This window comes from Astatotilapia calliptera, chromosome 19, assembly GCF_964374335.1.
Source record: "Astatotilapia calliptera chromosome 19, fAstCal68.1, whole genome shotgun sequence".
Classification (NCBI taxonomy): domain Eukaryota; kingdom Metazoa; phylum Chordata; class Actinopteri; order Cichliformes; family Cichlidae; genus Astatotilapia; species Astatotilapia calliptera.
This window is the reverse complement of record NC_137440.1, coordinates 14,607,204-14,630,952: the sequence shown is the minus strand read 5'-3', so window position 1 is coordinate 14,630,952 and position 23,749 is coordinate 14,607,204. Positions and strand designations below refer to the sequence as shown.

At 43.1% G+C, this 23,749-nt stretch overlaps 2 long non-coding RNA genes across 2 annotated transcripts in view; both read right to left on the bottom strand.

The window, feature by feature from the left end:
• LOC145422370 (uncharacterized) overlaps nt 1-11,818 on the bottom strand; it is a 66,027-nt gene extending 54,209 nt beyond the window's left edge. The window contains exon 1 of the long non-coding RNA XR_013903651.1: nt 10,984-11,818. This is a non-coding gene — a long non-coding RNA (uncharacterized LOC145422370). The remainder of the gene's footprint in view (nt 1-10,983) is intronic.
• Nucleotides 11,819-13,404: 1,586 nt separating this feature from the next.
• LOC145422290 (uncharacterized) lies at nt 13,405-20,779 on the bottom strand. Its single transcript, XR_013903571.1, has 2 exons — nt 20,155-20,779; nt 13,405-14,873 (listed from the first exon to the last, which is right to left on the bottom strand). It is a non-coding gene; the product is annotated as an uncharacterized LOC145422290 (long non-coding RNA).
• Nucleotides 20,780-23,749: the final 2,970 nt, after the last annotated feature.

The following is a 23,749-nucleotide window of genomic DNA, read 5'->3' as shown; positions in this document are numbered from 1 at the left end:
GATATATCAGTATGGGAATGCCTTTTTTCTTTTCAAAACATAATTAAAACAGTAACATGAATTGCATTTTTTCCTAACTTTTTTCTTGACCTCCAAAAACATTGGTCCAGCACAAAATGTAAAAATAAATGCAAACGGGCAGACAAAGCATAAATAAACAATTAAGAACAAGTTCAGGCTGTTAAACTCTTTTTGCAGCTCTATGCTGCATTGCAGTGATTCATTTTTTTACGTAGAACTTTACCGCTGTCCAGCTTCTATTTTTAAGTGCTTTCGGTGAAGCCTCAATACAGGGAACACACTCTGACTTTCCTGGTACTTTACCGGACTCAATGAAGGACATTAGTGTCTTTTCCACAGCATGCACCTCAGCTGATGTCCAAGTCCTCTTCTTTGATGTTCCTAAAATAGAAAAGAAAGTGACTTAATACGGTTTTAATAATTAATTTAAGATAAGTTAAGACAAACGAAAAGGGTAGAAACTGTGGTTTTATGGTAATCACTTTCAAATTTTGAATTGTTTCCTCTTAGCTGTTGAGAGTCTAGTTAAATCATGAATTTTCAGAATATTAATAAAATAAATCTGTCAGTGAATTGGCAAATTATACATTAGGTGCTTTATCACAGTTATCTGTGGATACATCCTAGTTCCCTGAAACTGCCTACACTTTTCTATCATTTGCATCTTTTTGTTGCTTCTTAGTACCTCCCAAATAGGATGGAGGATAGATACAAGAAAATGTAAGGAAACATCCCTTTCTGACAAGTGAGGTAGCCGATCACAGCTGGATCAGTTGTCAGTCAGCTTTAACAGTTGAGATTAATCCTAATAGAGACACTTGAAAGTGGCATTGTTTTCTCCCTGTAGACTGCTAGCAGTTTAGCACCTGTACATATTTGTAAATTAAAAAAAATTGTTTCTGTTCTGTGTCCTGTTCTGTGTGTTTGTTTGTTTGTTTTTCTGCTGATACAACCAGAGCTCTTGAAGGAAAAAAAAAAAACTGTCACGGCTGCCGAGGCGAGCCATGTGGAGTTGGAAAAAGGACCCAAGAGCAAGCAGTGTATGAAAAGATTAGTGGAGTTTATTTACAAGGTGTCAGTGGCAGGAACAGAAAACGAATAATGAGACAAACTAACGGAAACCTAAACTGGGAAAACTAAAGAGCAACTAGAAATCCACAGGACACGGGGAGAAAGGCAGAGAGACGCAGACTGACGGAGGATACAAAAACGCAGAGAGACACAGATGAATGCAGAAAAGCGCGGACTTACATGGAGTAATACAGACGAACCGGCAACAGGCAGGAGAACACAGGGCTTAAATACACACACCAGTAATCAGGGGATAAGAGACAGGAGGGCAACACAGCTGGGAGAAATCAGAGCTGACGGGACAGGGGAAATGTAAACTGAACACACTCACATCAGACATGAACCTTCAGAATAAAACAGGAAATTAACAGACAGAGAAACAGACAGGACACTGAACTTGACAGGCAGACTCATGAGCAGACACAAAAACACCATGGACAGACAGAGGGAACACAGAGAAGTGGGAGCAGGCAGGCAAAGAACAGAAACCTAACAAATGGCAAAATAACAACAGAATACACACTCGGAATGAACAAAAGCATAAGGAAACACAAAACACTGAGTCCTCAGACTCCGGACCATGACAGTACCCCCCCCCCCTCAAGGGCTGGCACCAGACAGCCCAACAGAAACACAAAAACGGACCAAAACCAAAAAACCCCCCCACGAACCAAAAAACAGAAAACGACCCGACCAGGGCGGGCGGTGGGGGTCCAGGACGGAGGGACACAGTCCGAAAAGGCCCAGACGGACAAGGTCAGGGGGCCGACCCGGAGGCCAAAACAGTTCAGTTCCGGGGGCCGACCGTGTGAAAGGCAGCGGCAGTGGGGCAGGTCCGGAGGCCGGCCACGCAGTAGGCAGTGGTGTGGAAACAGCTCTGGGGGCCGACCGTGCGGACGGCAACAGCGGCGTGGAAACAGCTCTGGGGGCTGACCGTGCGGACGGCAACAGCGGCGTGGAAACAAGTCCAGAGGCCGGCCACGTGGAAGGTAGTGGCGGCGTTCAGGAGGGCGTCCACGGTGGCGGAGATGCCCAACAAGCGGCCTGGCAGATGACCGACGATGTGGAGGTGGTAGTAGGGGACCTGAAGGCTGCGTGGCCCCTGCAGCCCCAGGCGAAGCGGAGGCTGGACCAGACGAAGCTGATGAAGACACGGAGGCTGGACCAGACAAAGCTGATGAAGACACGGAGGCTGGACCAGACGAAGCTGATGAAGACACGGAGGCTGGACCAGACGAGGAAGACGCAGAGGCGGCTGGACCAGATGAGGAAGACGCAGAGGCGGCTGGACCAGACGAGGAAGACGCAGAGGCGGCTGGACCAGACGAGGAAGACGCAGAGGCGGCTGGACCAGACGAAGATGATGAGGATGCAGAGGCTGGACTGGATGAAGCCAAAGCAGACGCTGGACCAGGCGACGAGGATGAAGCCAAAGCAGATGCTGAAACCGGACCAGGCGAGGCCGAAGACTCTGAGGCCGCAGCAGGCGAGGGTGATGAGACTGCAGCTGGTGATGAGACTGCAGCTGGTGGCTGGACGGGCTCCTCGGGCCCCCCAGCTGACGAGGCAGATGGCTGGACGGGCTCCTCGGGCCCCCCAGCAAAAACAGTCTCAGAACCAGTGGGCACTGGAGCCCCTGGCACACACAGAACAGAACCAGCAGGTGCGGAGACCTCTGGCAGGAACACAACAGAACCAGCAGGCACCCGGGCCTCTGGCAGGAAGGCAACAGGACCAGCAGGCACACGGGCCTCTGGCAGGGACAGAACAGGACCAGCAGGCACACGGGCCTCTGGCAGGTACAGGACAGGACCAGCAGGTGCGGAGACCTCTGGCAGAGACAGAACAGAACCAGCAGGCGCGGGGACCTCTGGCAGAAACAGAACAGAACCAGCAGGCACAGTGGCCCCTGGCAAACACATAGCAGACTTCAGCTGCCCAGAGCGTTGACTCTGCTCAGGCAGTGACAGCTGGGTGCAGTCCTCAGCTGGTTTCTTGACCTCCAGGGATCCAGAGTCAGCTGGGGGCTGAACCCCGGTGTTACGTTCCCCCCGAAGGGGTCTAGGCATGTGAGAGAGGGGACCAGTAACAAATGAGTCTGGAATCAGAATGAAAAAGGAAAACAAACAGAGTTGTTCTGCATCAATAAAACTTTATTACAAAACGGTACAGGTTACCATTAACTTAAAGGGCCGGCAACGCCGTCTTACCAATAACGCCAAAGAAACAAAGAAAACGCTCGCAGCCACGAAAGGCAGGAGGACTACCAAACAAACACAATAAAAAAGGAGGCACTTCCCACACTTCCTACCCTACTCCCCACCACGGGGAGACACTCTCAGGGCCCACAAGCCCGTCTGCTCACCGGTCAGAAAGAGGCTGTCTGTCCAAAATCTAGCACAGAACCGCGTAGAGCCACCGAGGAAAAAGCCACCCTGCTCACAGCTCATCCCCAGTTTAAATAGCCTCAGAGGATGATTGCTGACTGGAGTCAGGTGGCAAACGAGGCTAATCAGCAGCAGCTGTGTCCTGGGGAGAGAGGAGAGTGAGAGAGACAGAGAGGGGTAGGAGTGGCAAGAGGGGTGGAGGCGGGGAGAGTGGGCAAACACCCCACCCACACACTCCCACAGCCTCACAGAACGTAACCCCGGCCTCTGGGGAGGCCCTGGAGTGTGTCGCAGTCTCAGAACTGGCCAGCTTTTGAGGACTGTTGACAGTATTGTTAGATTTGTCTCTCTGCTTGGAGTGGATGGGCGAGGAGCAGTGTCTTTCGGGTAGAATTGACTTGTATGGTTTTACAGGTGGAACAACTGACACAGGATGCAGGGCTGGTGGCTGCTGAACAGGAGGCTGAACTGAGGGTGACTGACATAGTGGTTGTGATGACAACGGTGGTGGAATTAGAGACTGAGCTTGAGGCCGCGCGGCTAACTGAGCTTGAGGCCGCGCGGCTAACTGAGCTTGAGGCCGCGCGGCTAACTGAGCTTGAGGCCGCGCGGCTAACTGAGCTTGAGGCCGCGCGGCTAACTGAGCTTGAGGCCGCGCGGCTAACTGAGCTTGAGGCCGCGCGGCTAACTGAGCTTGAGGCCGCGCGGCTAACTGAGCTTGAGGCCGCGCGGCTAACTGAGCTTGAGGCCGCGCGGCTAACTGAGCTTGAGGCCGCGCGGCTAACTGAGCTTGAGGCCGCGGTTCAAATGAATAAACAGTCCTAGTATTGTCAGAGCTGGTGTTAATGGTCTCTGGGTTATATGTCACAGTTTTAGCAGACCCTGGGTTGGCTGACACGGGTTTAACAGTTTCAGAAGAACAACAGCCCTTTGCTTTCACTGAAGTCTTAAAAATGCCAACCTGGGAGAGATCGGTTACCACGAAGGTAGGTAGGCTTAGCGAATTAGCTCCCACTGACACACCCCGAACAATCCCGGAAGAAAAAGTCTTAAGGTCCGAATTGGAACTGTTATCCTTCCTAATCACCTCAGTCGGCCGCTCTGATATCCTGGGGTCCGACTGTGGCGAGGGGCGTCGACGGCGTGAGTGCTGATCCCCATTTGAAGGCTGGACCGACGGGCCGGGCAGGACACTCTCCGTCGGGTCGGGGAGTGAAGCATGAGTTGCAGGGTGGGTGGTAGCAAGGGGGAGAAGATGAAGCTCGTTCAGAACAAAATTCTGTGTGAGCGGGTGAAGTGAGCTGAGCAACCAGGGGAGACCAGAAAGTAAGCGCTGTAGCCGAACAGCTATGCTTTGGCGGAATTCTCTCCCCTCATGCTCCAGCCATAGGTTAATTAATTTGTCCACTGAGTACATAATGTCCTCCCGGAGCTCCTCGGGCGGGTTGACTGCTGCTGGGTCCATAGTGGCCGGTTCGTACTGTCACGGCTGCCGAGGCGAGCCGTGTGGAGTTGGAAAAAGGACCCAAGAGCAAGCAGTGTATGAAAAGATTAGTGGAGTTTATTTACAAGGTGTCAGTGGCAGGAACAGAAAACGAATAATGAGACAAACTAACGGAAACCTAAACTGGGAAAACTAAAGAGCAACTAGAAATCCACAGGACACGGGGAGAAAGGCAGAGAGACGCAGACTGACGGAGGATACAAAAACGCAGAGAGACACAGATGAATGCAGAAAAGCGCGGACTTACATGGAGTAATACAGACGAACCGGCAACAGGCAGGAGAACACAGGGCTTAAATACACACACCAGTAATCAGGGGATAAGAGACAGGAGGGCAACACAGCTGGGAGAAATCAGAGCTGACGGGACAGGGGAAATGTAAACTGAACACACTCACATCAGACATGAACCTTCAGAATAAAACAGGAAATTAACAGACAGAGAACCAGACAGGACACTGAACTTGACAGGCAGACTCATGAGCAGACACAAAAACACCATGGACAGACAGAGGGAACACAGAGAAGTGGGAGCAGGCAGGCAAAGAACAGAAACCTAACAAATGGCAAAATAACAACAGAATACACACTCGGAATGAACAAAAGCATAAGGAAACACAAAACAATTTTACCCAATCACGGTTAGAGAATTAGTGCTAACTGAACTGACGTGGCTTGAAAATAAAATGGTAGGCAAGCAGCTAGCAGCAATAGAAAAGCTAACAATTATAAGCACACAAGGGTACAAAGAAGGTTACACAATACAGGCAACGACAGTGCTGCCAGGCTCTTTAGTAGGTGATACTCAAAATGATCAATCTAAAAAAGTTCTAAAGTACATTCAGTACATCCAGTTACCATTACAGAAATTATGTTTTTCTTGTGGATTATTGAAAATCTGCTCTAGATACCAATCAAAAAGTTTTCAGGTTTGCACAACTGAAATAATACAATTTATTTATTTATTTAGGACAGTGCATGTTAATGAACATAAATGTAAAAAAATTACATGAATGTAAACATGCCAGATTATAGCCAAAGGCTAATTTCCATCTGTTGTCCTTAAACATAGAAAAATAGACATAATAATTCATAAAAATTCATCATTCATTCATAATAAAAACTCCATCACCAAACTTACTCATACACACCATTCTGTTCCCAAATAAAACATTAAAACTATACAACTCATACATGATCACACACTTGATTTGTCCATAACCAGTTTTTAACCTTTGCCTTAAACAAATTGAATGTCGAGCATTCTCTAATGGGTTGAGGAAGACTGTTCCACAGATGGCCACCCTGGACAGAAAGGACGTTCTGCCCAAATGCTGTCCGTCTGTAGGGTATAAACAAGTCTCCTTGGATTGTAGCTTGAGTGGTCCTGTCTGAGCTTTCTTTATGCCTAATGAACTGCTTTAGTGGTGGTGGAGCAAGGGAGTGTAAGACTTTATATATTAAACACACTCTTTTAAGTTTCACTAAGTTATTGAAGTTCAGTAATTAACTTCATAAATATACCCAAAAAAAGAACTTCTATACTCTCTGTGCTCCTGTTTGGTTTAATTCTATCCAATTTGTAAAAGCAGGTTTAGAAAAAGAAAGGGGGGCAAAAACTTAAAGTTTTGTAGTTTTTTTGCAAATTACCCATTTTAATTAGTGATGGGATTTCCGGCTCTTTTTACAGATCCGGCCCTTTCGGTTCGGCTCACTAAAAAGAGCCGGCTCTTTCGGCTCCGAACCGGCTCTTCGGGTTGTTTTGTTGCTTTAATTTATTTATTATTAACAATAATATAAAATTATGCACAAAAGGAATTACTAACGTAAAAAAAAGTGGTTTTATTTATATATGTTTATATATAAATATATGCGGTGGCCCCTAGAGACAAAACACGTACAAACTCCAAAACACAATTCTAGCATGAACTGAACTTCCAAAGCAGAGCTACTAGATCACTTAAATTACACAATTGAAAGCATGTGTGTATTGTTTGTGTATTTATACACAGGCACTCATATATATATTCAAATAATTTAAAAAAAAAGTTCATTTACCTGTTACTACCACACACCAAATCCGGTCGTTGGTACTTGCTGGCTTGTGTAGCCACAAGATAACAAAGGCTCAACACTGCGCCCAGCATCCTGGAGCACTTCTGCTGTCTTTTGTACGTGTTTTGAGTTTTTATGTGCTTCTGAGTTTTTATATGCTTCTGTGTTTTTACGTGCTTCGGAGTTTGTACGTGTTTTTACGTGTTTTGGAGTTTGTACATGCTTCAGAGTTCGTACGTGATTTGAAGTTTGTATGTGCTTTGTCTCTAGGGGCCACCGTAAATATACTTTTATTTATTCACTCCACATAAAATGTAATAAATAAATCATATAATACAAAAATCAACTATTCACATTTCAACTTTTAACTATTTAAATTTTCAGCTTTTTCCTTTTACAAATTTAAAGTGAAAAGAACACAAAACACTGCAAACACCAACACAATTAAATATAATTTATAATATGAAAACAAACAGAAGATGCACATTCTCTGTTATATGGACCTGCATGAATAAACTTTCTGAATCCTATATCATCTGCAACCGAAAATAGTTGTGGATGATTACTATACCTTTCTAATGTTGTTGTCCCTGCCTCTCTTTCTCTCTCTCTGGCTCTGTTCCTGTGCTACTGAGTGTAACTACCGCCCCTCCCCCTCTGCCCAGCGTAAAGCACAAGGCTTGCGTGCTGAGTGAAGCGGAAAAAAGTGCGAGAGAGAGGGTGAGAGAAAGGGGGTAGAAAAAAAACCCCACGTGACGGCTCGCGTCGTTCACGTCAAAGAGTCGGCTCTAAGAGCCATTTCGTTCGCGAACGACCCATCACTAATTTTAATGCCATCAGTGTCAGATTCAGTTTCCTTTGTTTTAGTTCCTGTTCCAAATTGAGATAGCACAGAATCAAAATTCTGTAAATTTTCTTTAGGTTTTTGTGAACCTTGCTTAGAGGCTTAATTACAACAGGGTGTGCGGTAGGTGTGAGAAGTACCCGCTTTAGGGTCAACAATGTCAGACCCAGTCTCCATTATTCTCTCAGGTGTTAAGGATCCTTTTTTTAATTTCTGTGTTTTTAAAAACCACAAAAGAATAAAAACAGGTACCATCTAGTTAGTCTGCTGGATACCTGTGGGTGTTTCATCAAACTCATCTGTGGTTGGCTGACTTTTCGATCTTTGGGATCCTTTGACAAAAAAGAAGACAAAGTCAGTAATGGTATATGGTTGACCTCAGTGCCTATTCAGCCTTCACACTACGCAACGTATTTTTTGTGAGACGTATTACAGTGGGGCAAAAAAGTATTTAGTCAGCCACCGATTGTGCAAGTTCCCCCACCTAAAATGATGACGGAGGCCAGTAATTTGCACCAGAGGTACACTTCAACTGTGAGAGACAGAATGTGAAAAAAGAATCCATGAATCCACATGGTAGGATTTGTAAAGAATTTATTCGTAAATCAGGGTGGAAAATAAGTATTTGGTCAATAACAAAAATACAACTCAATACTTTGTAACATAACCTTTGTTGGCAATAACAGAGGTCAAACGTTTACTATAGGTCTTTACCAGGTTTGCACACACAGTAGCTGGTATTTTGGCCCATTCCTCCATGCAGATCTTCTCGAGAGCAGTGATGTTTTGGGGCTGTCGCCGAGCAACACGGACTTTCAACTCCCGCCACAGATTTTCTATGGGGTTGAGGTCTGGAGACTGGCTAGGCCACTCCAGGACTTTCAAATGCTTCTTACGGAGCCACTCCTTTGTTGCCCGGGCGGTGTGTTTTGGATCATTGTCATGTTGGAAGACCCAGCCTCGTTTCATCTTCAAAGTTCTCACTGATGGAAGGAGGTTTTGGCTCAAAATCTCACGATACATGGCCCCATTCATTCTGTCCTTAACACGGATCAGTCGTCCTGTCCCCTTGGCAGAAAAACAGCCCCATAGCATGATGTTCCCACCCCCATGCTTCACAGTAGGTATGGTGTAACTCAGTATTCTTCTTCCTCCAAACACGACGAGTTGAGTTTATACCAAAAAGTTCTACTTTGGTTTCATCTGACCACATGACATTCTCCCAATCCTCTGCTGTATCATCCATGTGCTCTCTGGCAAACTTCAGACGGGCCTGGACGTGCACTGGCTTCAGCAGCGGAACACGTCTGGCACTGCGGGATTTGATTCCCTGCCGTTGTAGTGTGTTACTGATGGTGACCTTTGTTACTTTGGTCCCAGCTCTCTGCAGGTCATTCACCAGGTCCCCCCGTGTGGTTCTGGGATCTTTGCTCACCGTTCTCATGATCATTTTGACCCCATGGGATGAGATCTTGCGTGGAGCCCCAGATCGAGGGAGATTATCAGTGGTCTTGTATGTCTTCCATTTTCTGATGATTGCTCCCACAGTTGATTTTTTTCACACCAAGCTGCTTGCCTATTGTAGATTCACTCTTCCCAGTCTGGTGCAGGTCTACAATACTTTTCCTGGTGTCCTTCGAAAGCTCTTTGGTCTTGGCCATGGCGGAGTTTGGAGTCTGACTGTTTGAGGCTGTGGACAGGTGTCTTTTATACAGATGATGAGTTCAAACAGGTGCCATTCATACAGGTAACGAGTGGGGGACAGAAAAGCTTCTTACAGAAGACGTTACAGCAGTGGCTGTAACGTCTTCTGGGCAGTGGGCGCCCCCCCAAATGTGGAGGAGTAAAAATATATATTTTTAAAAAATTCATCAATGATAGTTTTACTATGTGTGTGCCCATATACAGCCAGGCGTATTTTAACATTTTCACCAGCTGACTCATTAAAGTTCAACCAACAAACGGTGTTTTTCTTCTTCTGGGGCGCTCGTCAAAGCGCCCTTGATATGCAGCGAAATAGCCTATCATTAAATGGTTGCCAGGGGAAAATAATAAATATTTGACCTATCAGCGTCGCTGAATTAAATGGTTTGGGGGCGCTTAAAATTGCGCCCCTGCAGAAAACGCGCGAAGATTTGCTGTTCTAGAATTTTACCTCAGTCAGTAGCCTAAGTGAGCTATAAGGTCAGAGAGAGACGATGGCAGCGGTATTGTTAACGGTTGAGGCACAGCCTCCCCCAAATTCGGTTAGATCGCTTCTAACCTACCCTTTTGCCAGAAGGACAATGGCAGAAAAACTGCAAGTTAAAGAGTTGGGACCTGACAAGCCCGAAATTCAACTAACCCAGGCAACGAAGGAGAAGTCAAAAGCATACAACAGGACTTTTTGTCGGAGTTGGTTCCAGCGCAAGTCGTGGCTGACAGGCTGTGGAACAGCTAATGCACTTTTTTGTTTCCCGTGCATACTGTTCAAAAGTGACAAGTGTGATTTGACGTGGACACAATCTGGACAAACCGACTTAAAGCACCTCTCCGAACGAATCAAGAAACATGAAAGCTCACGAGTTCATATGGACAACAGTGTAAAGCTAGCTGTGCTAGGGAAAACTAGCATAGCGGCGCAGCTAGATGATGGACATCGGATTGCTTTAAGAAGGCACAACGAAGAGGTAGATAAAAACCGTCATATTTTATCTAAAATCATCGATTGTATTAAGTTTTGTGGTGCTTTTGAGCTAGCAATGCGGGGACGCATTTAGCCCACCCCCCCATCAGTTTACAGTTGTTGTTTTCAATAGTTATTTTTCATTCATTCAAAAAAAAAAAAAAAAATCTGTTCATGTTCATTTTTACAAATCTATACAAATGGCCAGAATATGGTTGTTCATTTTTACAAATCTATACAAATGGCCAGAATATGGTTGTTCATTTTAAATTTAAATTAAAATTGTGTTGTTTGATGTACTCATTAACCCTTTACAGCCGATCGGAGCGGGCACGCTCTGTTTTGCGTAACTATTTTTAAATCCCGGTAGCTCTGCAACCAAGTAAGCTAGCGCAATAATTTTTTTTGCATATGAAACTGGAGGAGTTGTACTTACATCTTACGCCATCAGCTTGTCCTCGGTCACAGTTTCCTTCCACATATAGCTTTGCAAAAACTGCATAAAAATCACTTGCAGCAACAAAAACATGATATTCCAGAAACACGCTTCGCCGATCCATCAGCTGTTTGTAACACTTCCTACGTCCATCAGCGCGAACTATCACATGACCGCATGACCTGCCCGAAACCGGAAGTGACGTCATTTTGCGGAAATGTAGTTTTTTACGATCGAGGCCTTATGAGCTTGTGTTTTACTTGTTATGTGTTTTAAAAAGTTATGTTTGACTTTATGACTTTCTGTGTCGTTTCTGGGATGCTTAAGACTCATATTGCACTGCTGGAAATAGTTTATTTTGATGCATATGCTGTTATTTTGCAAATTTGCACTATAATATTTATTTTTGTTTTTCCTGCAGTATATAAAAATTGGTGTATTTCAAAAATAAAACTATGAAGACACTCAAAATAAATTTCCTGTGGTGGGAAACTAGTTTGTGTAACTTTTTTGTATTTACAGTTTTGAGGGATAAGCCTCTTAAATTTCTCTAACTAGAAATATATGTTAAAAAAACAAAAACGATTTTCAATTTTTTTGTAGTTTATTGCACTTTTTTGCAATTTATGTAATTACTATGCACCTAATGCAGACATATTATTAAAGTTTGGGCTATAACAGTTGTATTGATGTATAGCAACTTGAAATGCTCCCAAAAATGGCTCCACAGCATGTAAAAATATAATATAAGCTCTGGCGAACTTGGTTCTATGGTAGGTCTTAAAGGGTTAAATGGGTCATTTTAGTCGATATCATAAAAATTGCCCCCCCTGAGATTTTTTTCAGGAGCCGCCACTGCGTTACAGGTCTGTGAGAGCCAGAGATTTTCCTTGTTTGAGGTGACCAAATACTTATTTTCCTCCCTAATTTACGAATAAATTCTTTACAAATCCTACCATGTGGATTCATGGATTTTTTTTTCACATTCTGTCTCTCACAGTTGAAGTGTACCTCTGGTGCAAATTACTGACCTCTGTCATCATTTTAAGTGGGGGAACTTGCACAATCGCTGGCTGACTAAATACTTTTTTGCCCCACTGTAGCTGTATGTAAAGATGAATGGCATGTCTCCACGTCTTTGCACTATTCAAATGATAAGATTAAAGAAAAAAAAACAAGCACAGACATCTGTTACTTGTCATTTGGATCAAGAGTCTGCACAATAGTGATGGGGCAGTGCAGCAAGGGATATAGTTCTTGTCCATCCACCTGCCAGAAACAAACTGAAATCAGCTGTCAATAATGACAGCTCACAGCCTTTTTAACATTGAAGTACACTTCAAAGCAAACTGATCAGAAAATTTAACAATTGAACATACATTCGCATGATAAGAAGTAAGTAAAATGAGAGAAACTCTATCAGAACAATTTATTTGGCATGTACTTTGAGGTTTTAGTTTGTCCCCTCTGTTAACAGTCTGCCACCATAAGATTCCACATTTAAGCTGCAAGTTTAAAAATTATCATGTCATCTATTTTTATATACAGTAAATGGCTGGATGCTAAAAACAGTTAAATGCGTCGCCTACTCGATGTTGAGGAACTGAAAGATGAGTCCAATGATACATCTGTTTCTGAAAGATCACTGTTCACATATTTCTGCATTTCTTCTGAAAAGCAGTGATAAGAAAAACACATAGCACAAAAGACATTTACTCTAAAATAAATACATAAATAAGAATATTTTGTTTACCATTGGGATTCATTTGGATTTGACCGAGGCTCATTCCCTTGAAGTCTTACAGTCTGCCTTGTTCTAGGGGTAGGGAACTCCAGGCCTCGAAAGCTGGTGTCCTGCAGGTTTTAGATCTCACCCTGTGTCAACACACTTGAATCAAATGATTAGTTCATTACCATGCCTCTAGAGAACTGCAAGACATGCTGAGGAGGTAATTTAGCCATTTAAATCAGCTGTGTTGGATCAAGGACACATCTAAAACCTGCAGGACACCGGCTCTCGAGGCCTGGAGTTCCCTACTCCTGTTCTAAAGCAATGAGCACTTTGCTGACTTTAGCCAACTCAAGTGTTCCTTCAGGCAGTCTATAGTACTCCCTATGGACTATTATATCATGGCCTAGAAAAATTGCGAGGATGTCCATCTCATTGTCTCTCAGGTTTAGGACTGTGGACACATGCTTTCTCAACTTAGTTGAGGACAATGTTTCTGTCTGATGGCATTCGATCCCCTAAAGTGAGTGTCTGCTTTAGGTCTTGAAGGATATAAAAAAAACAACAACAGCAATAGAATAATATTAAACACAAAGTGAACCCGTCTTCCTTCATTAAATAGGTTCTTTTAGATGTTAAGGAGGAATTGACTTAACCAGGCTGGCGGAGAATGAAGACAACCGGACACCTGCTGCAGATGGGGAATCAGTGAACTTTTATTGTGACAGAGACAACCTCTCAACACAGCTCACATCAGGAGATTCCTCATATTTGCTGTGAGGATGGGTATATATTCTCTAAAACTTACAGGAGGGGGTTGTGAGGACAGTGCTGCATTAGCAGAAAAACAACTCCATAAAAGGAAAGCGGCCTTGGGTGTTCTAGTCTCTTCGCTTGCAGATATCTTGCACCTGCAGAATGAGGCGATCGCTTCTTATCGCTCTCAAGGCCAAAGTCGTGAGCGCATATTTTTATTACACAGTTGCACAGTAACTTTAAAGCTGAACAATATTTAAAGCTGAATAATGTTTGATCAGATTATATTTTCTTCAAATCCCCCTTTTGACCCATCTTAAATGGGTCAACACACAAACATAAGTAACATTCAAAGGAACACAGAGACGTGTCGAAGCCTGGCTCGAAAAACTCCTCGGGTCTTATCATTTGTCTTTATCTGTCATTGCAGATGAGGAGAAAAGAGTCCAGGCACCACCCTGCCCAGGGGTCGGCTGCAAGCAGTCTCGGTTCCCGATGAAAGCAGTAACAGCTGTCCTGCACACACGGATACAACGAGTTAGTGCAACCAGGGTAGTGACACAAAATTAACAGTCCCTGTAACTCAGCAACCAAAAAGCATAAGTAATGATAAAAATGTGGAGAGTACAGAGTATACTATAATAATGAGAGATATAAACGTGAAAATGTGAAAGAATAAATCAATCGTAAAATAAACACAGAACGGTAACTGCTAAGGACATTCAAAAGTGAATATGGTAAAACGTGAGGAAGGGGTGTGGAAAAAAAACAATTTATATCCAGTGGTGGGAGTACACATTCGCTCAGGCTTAAGTCCGGAGACCCTGAGAACATCGCTTAACCCTCACAACCCGACCAGACACAGTTCAACCAGATATATCCTTCAAGAGGAAGTGGGTGAGGGAAACAATTAATAACAAGCCTAATACAAAACACCACAGAGAAACAACCATTCTAGAAGCATTTAAACAAGAGAAAGACGATAATGTTCGTCACCCTCACGATCAGAGTTTTCATCATCCGTTGGCGAGGAGGTAACCGTGTCTCGTTTCTTTCTAAATGGATCGGGCGTGGGCAAAACTGGAGAGGAAGTGGTGGGCAAGACCCTAGGGGCTACATTTGTCAGATTGGGACTGTCAGAAGGGGGCGAAGCTTTTGAACTTGAAGGTGTCAGAAGTGTCGGGGGCCCTTCACAGATCAGGATTATGCCAATGGGAATGAGACCCAGGGCCAGGAAGCAAACAAAGACGCAACATCTTTGCCTGCCTGTCATTTCAGGGGGAAAGGGCCAAGACATGTTTACTTAGCTTGGATGTCGTCTAATAGAGGATGATGGGGCACAGAAAGGTGGTCCAGTTCCCCCCACCTCGCCAAGGGCGTGTTCTAGGAGTTAAAGAGCAACAACCTGAGAGAGAGAGAGAGAGAGAGAGAGAGAGAGAGAGAGAGAGAGAGAGAGAGAGAGAGAGAGAGAGAGCGAGAGAGAGAGCCCCTAATGGCCAGTTAGTGGGCTCTAGGTCAAACTGTCCCCAAATTTGTTATTTGTTATTATTACTTGTTTTCATGTCACTTGTCTGTTTTCTACTGCACCCCTCTCACCAAAGCAAAGCAAACATTAGCAGCACATTGACCGTAGTCAGGCATCCTCATTCCATAGGTGCTATAAAACATTTCCTGTAAATACAGTGTAATAGCATCCCCAACTCCTAACCCATAAACACCGTTTCTTCACACATCCGCCCAGAAATCCTGTAATAGAAAAACATTAAAACTGTAACCCTGTAGGGAAGAAAATGTAAATGGTAACGCTGCGCAGTTATCTCTGTAAGCAACACAAGACACAAAAATGGCATTTACAGGTTCACTCATCCTCGAATATTTTGTCATCCTTCTACTCCTGTAAAAGAAACCCACATAAATTCATCCACCCTTTTATCCTATCTAGGTGGAGGTGGTTAACCTTGAGTCATGGTCAAGTCTTGTCATCTTTTACCAGTCAGTCCGTTTGTTTTTATTCCCAGTCTTTCATCCATTCATCCGTTCTTTGCTGATAGTGAAACCTGTCGTCGCATCTAGTTTCCACACTCAGCAAAATGACGTCATCTCAAAAAGAAACAAGAACTTGAGTTTGGATTACCTCGCTGAATCCTTTTTTAAACAGGGACTCTCGTTTCTAATTGTCCCCACAAGTGTTTCCTCCAGAACCCATTTCAATGCGGAGAAACTCACTTACAACAATTTTCTCGCCGACGTGTAATGCTTGTAATTTCCGATGTGCAGATCTGCTTAAAGAAAAGATTCACAAACAAAAATCAGTAAATATAAAACAAAATAAAATGAAAAATAACAAAAACAAAATGCAGACGCCCGGGTCTTAGGACTTGTCACTGAATATTCTTCCCATCAATAAAAATACCAACCTAAACCTACACAGAGTCAAATCAACACCACCTCAACCTTTTCATATTCATAAACCTATATGTTTTGCGTTCGTGAAACAAAATTGAACCATTAAGTAAGTTGAGCTCTTGAAATGTTTTAATTCTCTTAATTCTGCCAGTTTATTTCAACACTTATTCAATGACTTTTATTCAACTGCTACTTGGTCACTCGACTTTTACCTGTTCAAATTGCCTAGGGTTCAACAAAGTCTAGATCCCCGTTATCATGAAACTTGAACGGTGTACGATGATTTACTTACAGTAATTTAGAATCATCACTCAACCTAGCTCTACTACTGGCACTGCGTGACTTTTCTCACACTGGAAACCAGAATTTAGTACAGAACTTTAATGCCTCAGGCAATCGCGTTCAAGGGCTGCCCCCCCTTCTCTTCTTCTTTGTCCGTGTGTTCCTCCTTTTTCTTTTCTTTTTAGTGTAGAGTAAACAATTAAGTCGAGGCCTTAAGCCCCAGATATCTCGCACGGGCATCATTTTCATAACCAAACCGCTCCGGACTCTGCTCCCCAGACCACACAAATGCCCTCTGGGCTTATTATTATAGCAAATTCTGTATTTGACTTTGTTGTGTGCAGCATTGAGCCTTTGTCAGTAAAGCATTCTTCATTGCAGCAGCTAGAGCATTGTGTGTCACTTCTTAGTAAATTAAATCAACATTTTGATTTTAGTGCATGGGTATGTATCAGTTTTTACTCCCTCAACAAGTGCATAAGTGTTCATGTGTGTGTTTCCCTTCATTCTAAGTAGGCGCATGCAGAAGTGTGTGTTCGTGTGTTGGTATATGTTTGTGTTCATCACCTTCCTGTTCTGTAGTTTAGGTAAACCAGCGGCCTGACGCATGGCCTAGGGTCCTCCCCTCCTCTTTGGGTCTGTTTTCATCCGTTGTTGCAGCTGCCTGCATCTTCCTTACTTTGCTCCACGGCCTTCTGCAGCTCTGCTGTTCGGCTCTTCTCAGAGGTCAGCATCCTTCTGCTCACCGTCCCTTTTCCTCCGGGCTTAATGCGCGTCTCGTCACAGCTCTGTCAGCTGACGCAGCCTGGGAATTTCCCCCGTGTAGTGAAACGGGCTTTAGGTTTAGTGCTCTCCGTCTCTGCTGCATGAGATTACTCTTTTGCAGCACTGTTGACATCCTCAAGTTGTTGTTGTGAGTCCAGCTGCTGTGGCCTTCAGGGGTCAAAGGGTCAAAGATGGTCGCGGAGAGGGCAACGATGGTAGAGGGGAGGGTAGGAGTCCAGGTCAGCTTCGGCTCTCAGAAAAAACAAAAACAAAACAAAACAGGCGAACAGGAAAATGATGTTGTGTTGGCTGTGCTGTGTTGGCTGTGTTATCCCGAGAGGGGAGAAACAACGAGATCTCGTCTCCCCCCTTTTTTGTTTTTTTTTTTTTTTTTTTTTTTTTTTTTTTTTCTCCATATAATCAACTCATAACCCCTCAAGTTGACAGGACAACACAGGTACGTGTTAAAATTCTTAAGATCCTGTTTAGAAACCTAAAAAGGAATTTCCTATCATTCAGTAGTCATTTGTCTTAAACAATCAACAAAAACATGTCCCAAGTCGACCCTTTTAACCACTAAATTTGTCGTGTCCTCACTTAATCCTCAGACCAGTGTCTTTGTCTTTTGACGTTACGTTGTTGTCCTGCAACCCAAAGCGTTTAATTGTCAGTAATGTATGAACTATATCATTTAAAAACAGGTGTATGTTAAGTGTCGCTACTTTAACCTTGCATGTACGTGCACATGTATGTAAGCTGTTTCTTCATTGCATGTATGGGTGCGTCTGTATATGGGTTACTTTAACTTTTTCTCAAACGAGGCATTTCTCTAACACGCACATGTGTCTGTTCCTCACCCTTCTCATATCTTTCTCTGGTTGTGTGTGGTTTTATTTGTTTCAGTGATTTACCAGGAACATCTTTTCCTTTTCTCCATGTCTTCCGCCAGAGGTTAACACTGGTGAGATTCAGGGACACAGCACCCAGAGCAGGTCAGCGAGAAAAACCTGCCTCAAACTACATTCTCTCTTTTTTGTTTTACCGGGAGGGGTGAGGACAACTCTGGTGTCCAGCCGTGAATTTTAGCCAAAGCTTGGCCTGTCTTCTGCTGCCGTACTCAGGCTTCCAGGTTAAGAAAAAACACCTGTATGAAGACACTAAACATACATTTAGTATTTGTATAAACATAACTGCCTAAATCATTGAACTCTTGAGGAGGGTGTATTTCAGAATCAGAATCAAAATCAAAAACTTTATTGTCATTGTCATGAGACCGACGACATTAAGAATGGTCCCTGATCATTGCATCATCCCTAGTAATATCAAATATAAAAAAACAATAAAATTCAATCAATAAAATAGATAGAATACTTAAAATACTAAGTATTCCCACCGTCATGCTTCAGACCGTGCATAGATTAACACAAGAGTGGCATGGTGGACATTTTTGTAGTATTCAGATGTGTTATTGCAGTTGGATAACAGCTGTGTTTGAGTCTATTAGTCCTTGCTCTGATTGCCCTGTACCGTCTGCCTTAGGGCAACAGTTCGAACAGGGAGTGGCCAGGATGTGAGGTGTCTTTTATGATGTTTTGGGCCTTTTTAAAACAGTGGGCGTTGTTTGACTCTTTACTAACTTTAAAACCCCACCATAACAATTTCTCACTGACAAACTTCTATGCATCCATTTAAACATGCGAAGCCAGCACAAAATCACACACATACCCCTACAGCAAAGCTTTAACATAACCACAATGCAACTCCTCCCTTAAACGGGAGAAATCACCCTGAATCAACCAACTCTATATAAAACGTCAAACAAAGATAAACCACAAACATTTCTACACTTCTGTGTCTTCCACGCAGCACAATAGGCAGAAAAACACCGATTACTCACAGTCTACAACAAAAGAAAAACCTGCTCTTTTCACAACTCTCACAGCTAAAGTCAAAACTCTTACCCAGTGCCTCTGAAATAATAAAAAATCACCAAATACTCGATTACTCTTTTCACTCGCTCCCTCTCACTCCCTTCTTCCTCATACAGCATACACGCTCGCTCCCGCGGACCCGCTCGGCCCCGCGGGCTCACTCGGCCCCCACCTTTTTCCTCTCACAGAGACAGAGAGAGACCCTTTTCCTTTTTTTTTATTTCTCCAGCACACATACACACACAGAATCCCAACTGAGAGAAAGAGGGAGAGAAGAGAAAAGAGTTGTAGAGAGGAAGTTTTTTAGCAGGAGTTTCAGATCTAACAGATTTATACAACTTATTTACACACACCGGTAATTTATGTTCTATTTATTGATTTTAAAGGAGAATTTGGGCCAGCTGGGTTTCTGCCTCTGTTAGGCACTAACAGCTGGGGCGCTGCTTTAAAGGTGAGTCAGCACTGAAATATCCCTTCAGGTGTTACCAGGCTTCTACCAAACCGGAGTCTGGCGGGTAACCTTGCCTAGAGCTTCCTGATAGGGGTGCTAGTTGGTTGTCACCTTGTTCACACGTCTCATTCACACTTCATACATTACCTGCAGTCACTCATTACCCTCCTTATGTATGTAATAAATGTGTAAAAAAATTCTATGTGTGGTGTATTATTTTAACCAAAAGAGGAACCTAGTTCCTTTAATTGTGTAATCTGTGAACAACGGAGAACCAAACTGTCCTGCCCAGTGTTCCACAGCAAGCATTCAGCGTGTATTTATGTGTGTCCAATATCAAACAGAACATCAAAACATTTAAAACACTAAAATCATCGGGGTTTTAAGAAGAGATCCGTTTTCTCCTATTGATCAAAGGGACCCCTCCTTTGGACTCCAACCAGTACTTCTCCTTTTTAAGTTTTAGAGGATCTTTTCTAATAAAGTCCTCTGGGCCTTCCTAACCCTTCTGTAGTTTAGAGAATATTACTAAAAAATATTCTCAAGGCCTTTAACCTTTTAATTTGTTTAGAAAGGCGTTACTAATAAACCCTTTCAAGGTCCCAGACCTGCACTGAGGTATGTATCCGACACCGGAGAGCAACCCGTCGGCTGCAACCGTGGTCAGACCTCAGTTCACTCTTATCTTTATTCACTTATTCACTTATTTCTTATTCACTTATCTCTTATTCACTTGTCTGATTCTCAACAAGCCTTAAGTAAGCCAGACAATTTTGGTTATGAATTACTAGGAGTTTGGACACTAAGTATTTTATAATGTTCAATATAGCAGAAATAAAAGGTCTGCTTACCTTGTTTTTGTGTGCACACAGCTTTTGTCCAAACTCCGTTCACTCAGACCACGGCCGATTTCCTCCCATCCGTTCCAGTTGCCCTGGAGCGGATCCTGTTCCGTGACGCCAATTGAAGGATATAAAAAAAACAACAACAGCAATAGAATAATATTAAACACAAAGTGAACCCGTCTTCCTTCATTAAATAGGTTCTTTTAGATGTTAAGGAGGAATTGACTTAACCAGGCTGGCGGAGAATGAAGACAACCGGACACCTGCTGCAGATGGGGAATCAGTGAACTTTTATTGTGACAGAGACAACCTCTCAACACAGCTCACATCAGGAGATTCCTCATATTTGCTGTGAGGATGGGTATATATTCTCTAAAACTTACAGGAGGGGGTTGTGAGGACAGTGCTGCATTAGCAGAAAAACAACTCCATAAAAGGAAAGCGGCCTTGGGTGTTCTAGTCTCTTCGCTTGCAGATATCTTGCACCTGCAGAATGAGGCGATCGCTTCTTATCGCTCTCAAGGCCAAAGTCGTGAGCGCATATTTTTATTACACAGTTGCACAGTAACTTTAAAGCTGAACAATATTTAAAGCTGAATAATGTTTGATCAGATTATATTTTCTTCAGTCTAGAGAAGAAAAAAGGATTTTCATCAGACACACCACAGGCCCGCCGATGTGAAACCAAGGCTTCTGTTGAGGACAGCATGTCTGGTGTTAAGAGGATAAGAACTTTTCTGTTTCTTTTCCCTCTAATTTTGATGCTGTGGAAATGCAGACAAAGTTTTTGTTCAAACTCTGAAAGTCCTACTGCCAAATCCGAATGGCCTTCTGAAGTATTTCGCAGGGTGAATGCAGTTAGTGGAATTTTTGATACCTCACCCTCTCTCCTGCGGTTAAACAGTATCACTTCACAAAGAGTCAAATTGGCCAGCATGGACCAGTTCTTCCCATTGGGATCACTGGCAAGTCTGGCTTGGTATTCTTTTCTGTACCTATCAAGATACATATGCATGGTTTTTACATCCTCAGTGAAAGGGAGGAGTTGAGGAGTGTTCTATTTTCCTTCTTTTAGAGTTTGCAGGGCAGGAGATGACAAAAACACATGCCATTTTTTTCTCATAAAGATCCCGGCTTCTGTTCAGAATCTCAAGAAATTCCTCATTGAGAAAATCTGCCATCTTTGCTTCACAATCAAGAATATCTGCGATCTTCTTGAGACTATGGCCCAGTTTCAGAGCCAGTGATGGAGCTCTGTAGTTGAAGCAGTCAAGGATGTGGCTGGCTTTGATGAAGACAAAAACATCTACAAAGTTGAAGTTGGAAGGTACATAGAAATCCTCCATTTTTTTCCAGTCTCTCTGCTTCCCATGAGCACAGAAGTAATCATCCTATTTCTCCCATTTTTTGTCTGATGTACTTATGTTTGGTCTTGTCATGTCCATGTTTTGAATACAAGTGTTCTCCTAGTCTCAAGATATTTTTCTCCTGTCTGATGATGTTTCTGACTTCATCCCGATGCATAGCATTCACCAGTTCCCAAACCTTTCTGCTGACACCATCTGGGACAGGCTGTACAAAGGCACAAAGTGACTGGATCTGACTTTTGCCTGGTTTTGCTGTCTGCACCTCTGTGAAATATGTCTCCATAATGAATGCCTTTTCAGCAATGCCTGGCAGTTTATGCAATGCATGTAGTCATTGGCCTTCACTGGTTTACGAGTTTGCTGATTTGGGATTAGTGTCTGTTAAGGTTCAAAATTGAGGAGGGAGAGTACAAACCACCCATGGTCCAGAGGATCTTGGTCCAACAATGATTTTAATGAACACACGTGTGGGAAGACACTCTGTACGCAGACAGCCAGTAGTCCTCGACTTAATCAAAGCATGAACAGATATTTTATAGCATCAGGGTTTGATTTACTGACGCCCCTTCATGCGTCACAGATACATTTTATACATAGATTTATACAAGATGATCTTCTGGCTTTTACCCCAGAAGATCATCTTCTATTTTCATGGCTGGTACTTTCCGTTCTTATCTTAAAGTAAATTGTTCCTCTTTCTTGCCGAGACAACAAGGACGGTTCCTCTTTTACCGAGACACTTTTGCAGTTACAACCAGACATGACTAATCTCTCCTCTAAATAAATTTAACTAATGTGTGTGTATGTTTTGACCTCACATGCTCTTTGTGTCACCTCTTCACCTCCAACCTGCTGTGTCTCGTCCTCAAATGCTCTTTCTCAATTCACCTGTTGCACTTCTGACCTTTCACTAGACCAGAAGCTCACTGAGACTATGTGTATGTCTTCTACTAAATAAATGTTTTAACCAAGAACCTCTACTAAAACCTTAATATAAAATGATCTGATATATAAGTGTTTTGTAAGCATGTATTGCAATTCCTTCTATGGCTCCAAGTCACTTGCACAATAGATTGTCCGAACATCGCGCCGAACAAAGCTTCCGACCCCCAATTAATTGACCGAGCTCCAACTCTTTAATAAGCACAGATATGCATTGTGTATAAAATAGTCATAACTGCTTAAGGCCTTCTTAAAGCTATCTGTTACATTGTTAAAGCCTCGTCTTAGCCTGCTGCTCAAAATAACTTCCACTTCTGCAAAACTCTCCAAGCCTGTTTCCTGTCCTGTTACTTTTAGCCTTTCTGAAAGACACACTGTTTAACCCCTGAATGCAATATAAACTCCAGATTATATTATTAATGCAATGGTAATGATGACAATTATTTAACAATAGCAGTAAAATAATTTCCCTGCTCCACCATCTGGGACAGGCTGTACAAAGGCACAAAGTGACTGGATCTGACTTTTGCCTGGTTTTGCTGTCTGCACCTCTGTGAAATATGTCTCCATAATGAATGCCTTTTCAGCAATGCCTGGCAGTTTATGCAATGCATGTAGTCATTGGCCTTCACTGGTTTACGAGTTTGCTGATTTGGGATTAGTGTCCCACAGCCAGCTTTCAGAACCTCAATATTATGAGCATGGTTCCCCTTGTTTCCAATGAGGTCAAAATGTAGTTTTCGCTCCTTTGATTTCAAAGGAAAACTGATTGCTCCTGCTATAGCTACTTCACTGCTGTGCTTGTGTATTAAGTGAATTAAGTGACTTACTATTTTATGGCACTCCTGTGGACGGTATAAGCAGTGATGCTTTTTACTGTATACTCTAGTTCCATCCTTCTTCTTTTTTTGCAGCTTCATCACAGAAAAATTTCCCTGGTTAGGTTCAGAGCTTTCACTTTCTCCTTTCTCATGGTCCTTATCCAAAGATGTACTTGGGAGTGCTTTTCTTCTGTAAGTCTTTTGTGACTTCTTTGTTTTCTTGATTTTGAACAATGGGACCCTGTTTGTCAGATCCCTCTGAACTGCTTTCATTCCTTGAGTCTGTTGATGGAATATATTCATCATCAGTGCTTTCAATATAACTTCTAGAAGCTTCTGATGTGTCATCCACCTTAGAGATTGACTGATACAACTGACAACCAAATGTCAAATGTTTGTGTCAAAAAAGCTGTAAAATGATTATTGAACAGAGCTGTTCAAATAATTGGATGTGAACTCCTGTATTTTTTT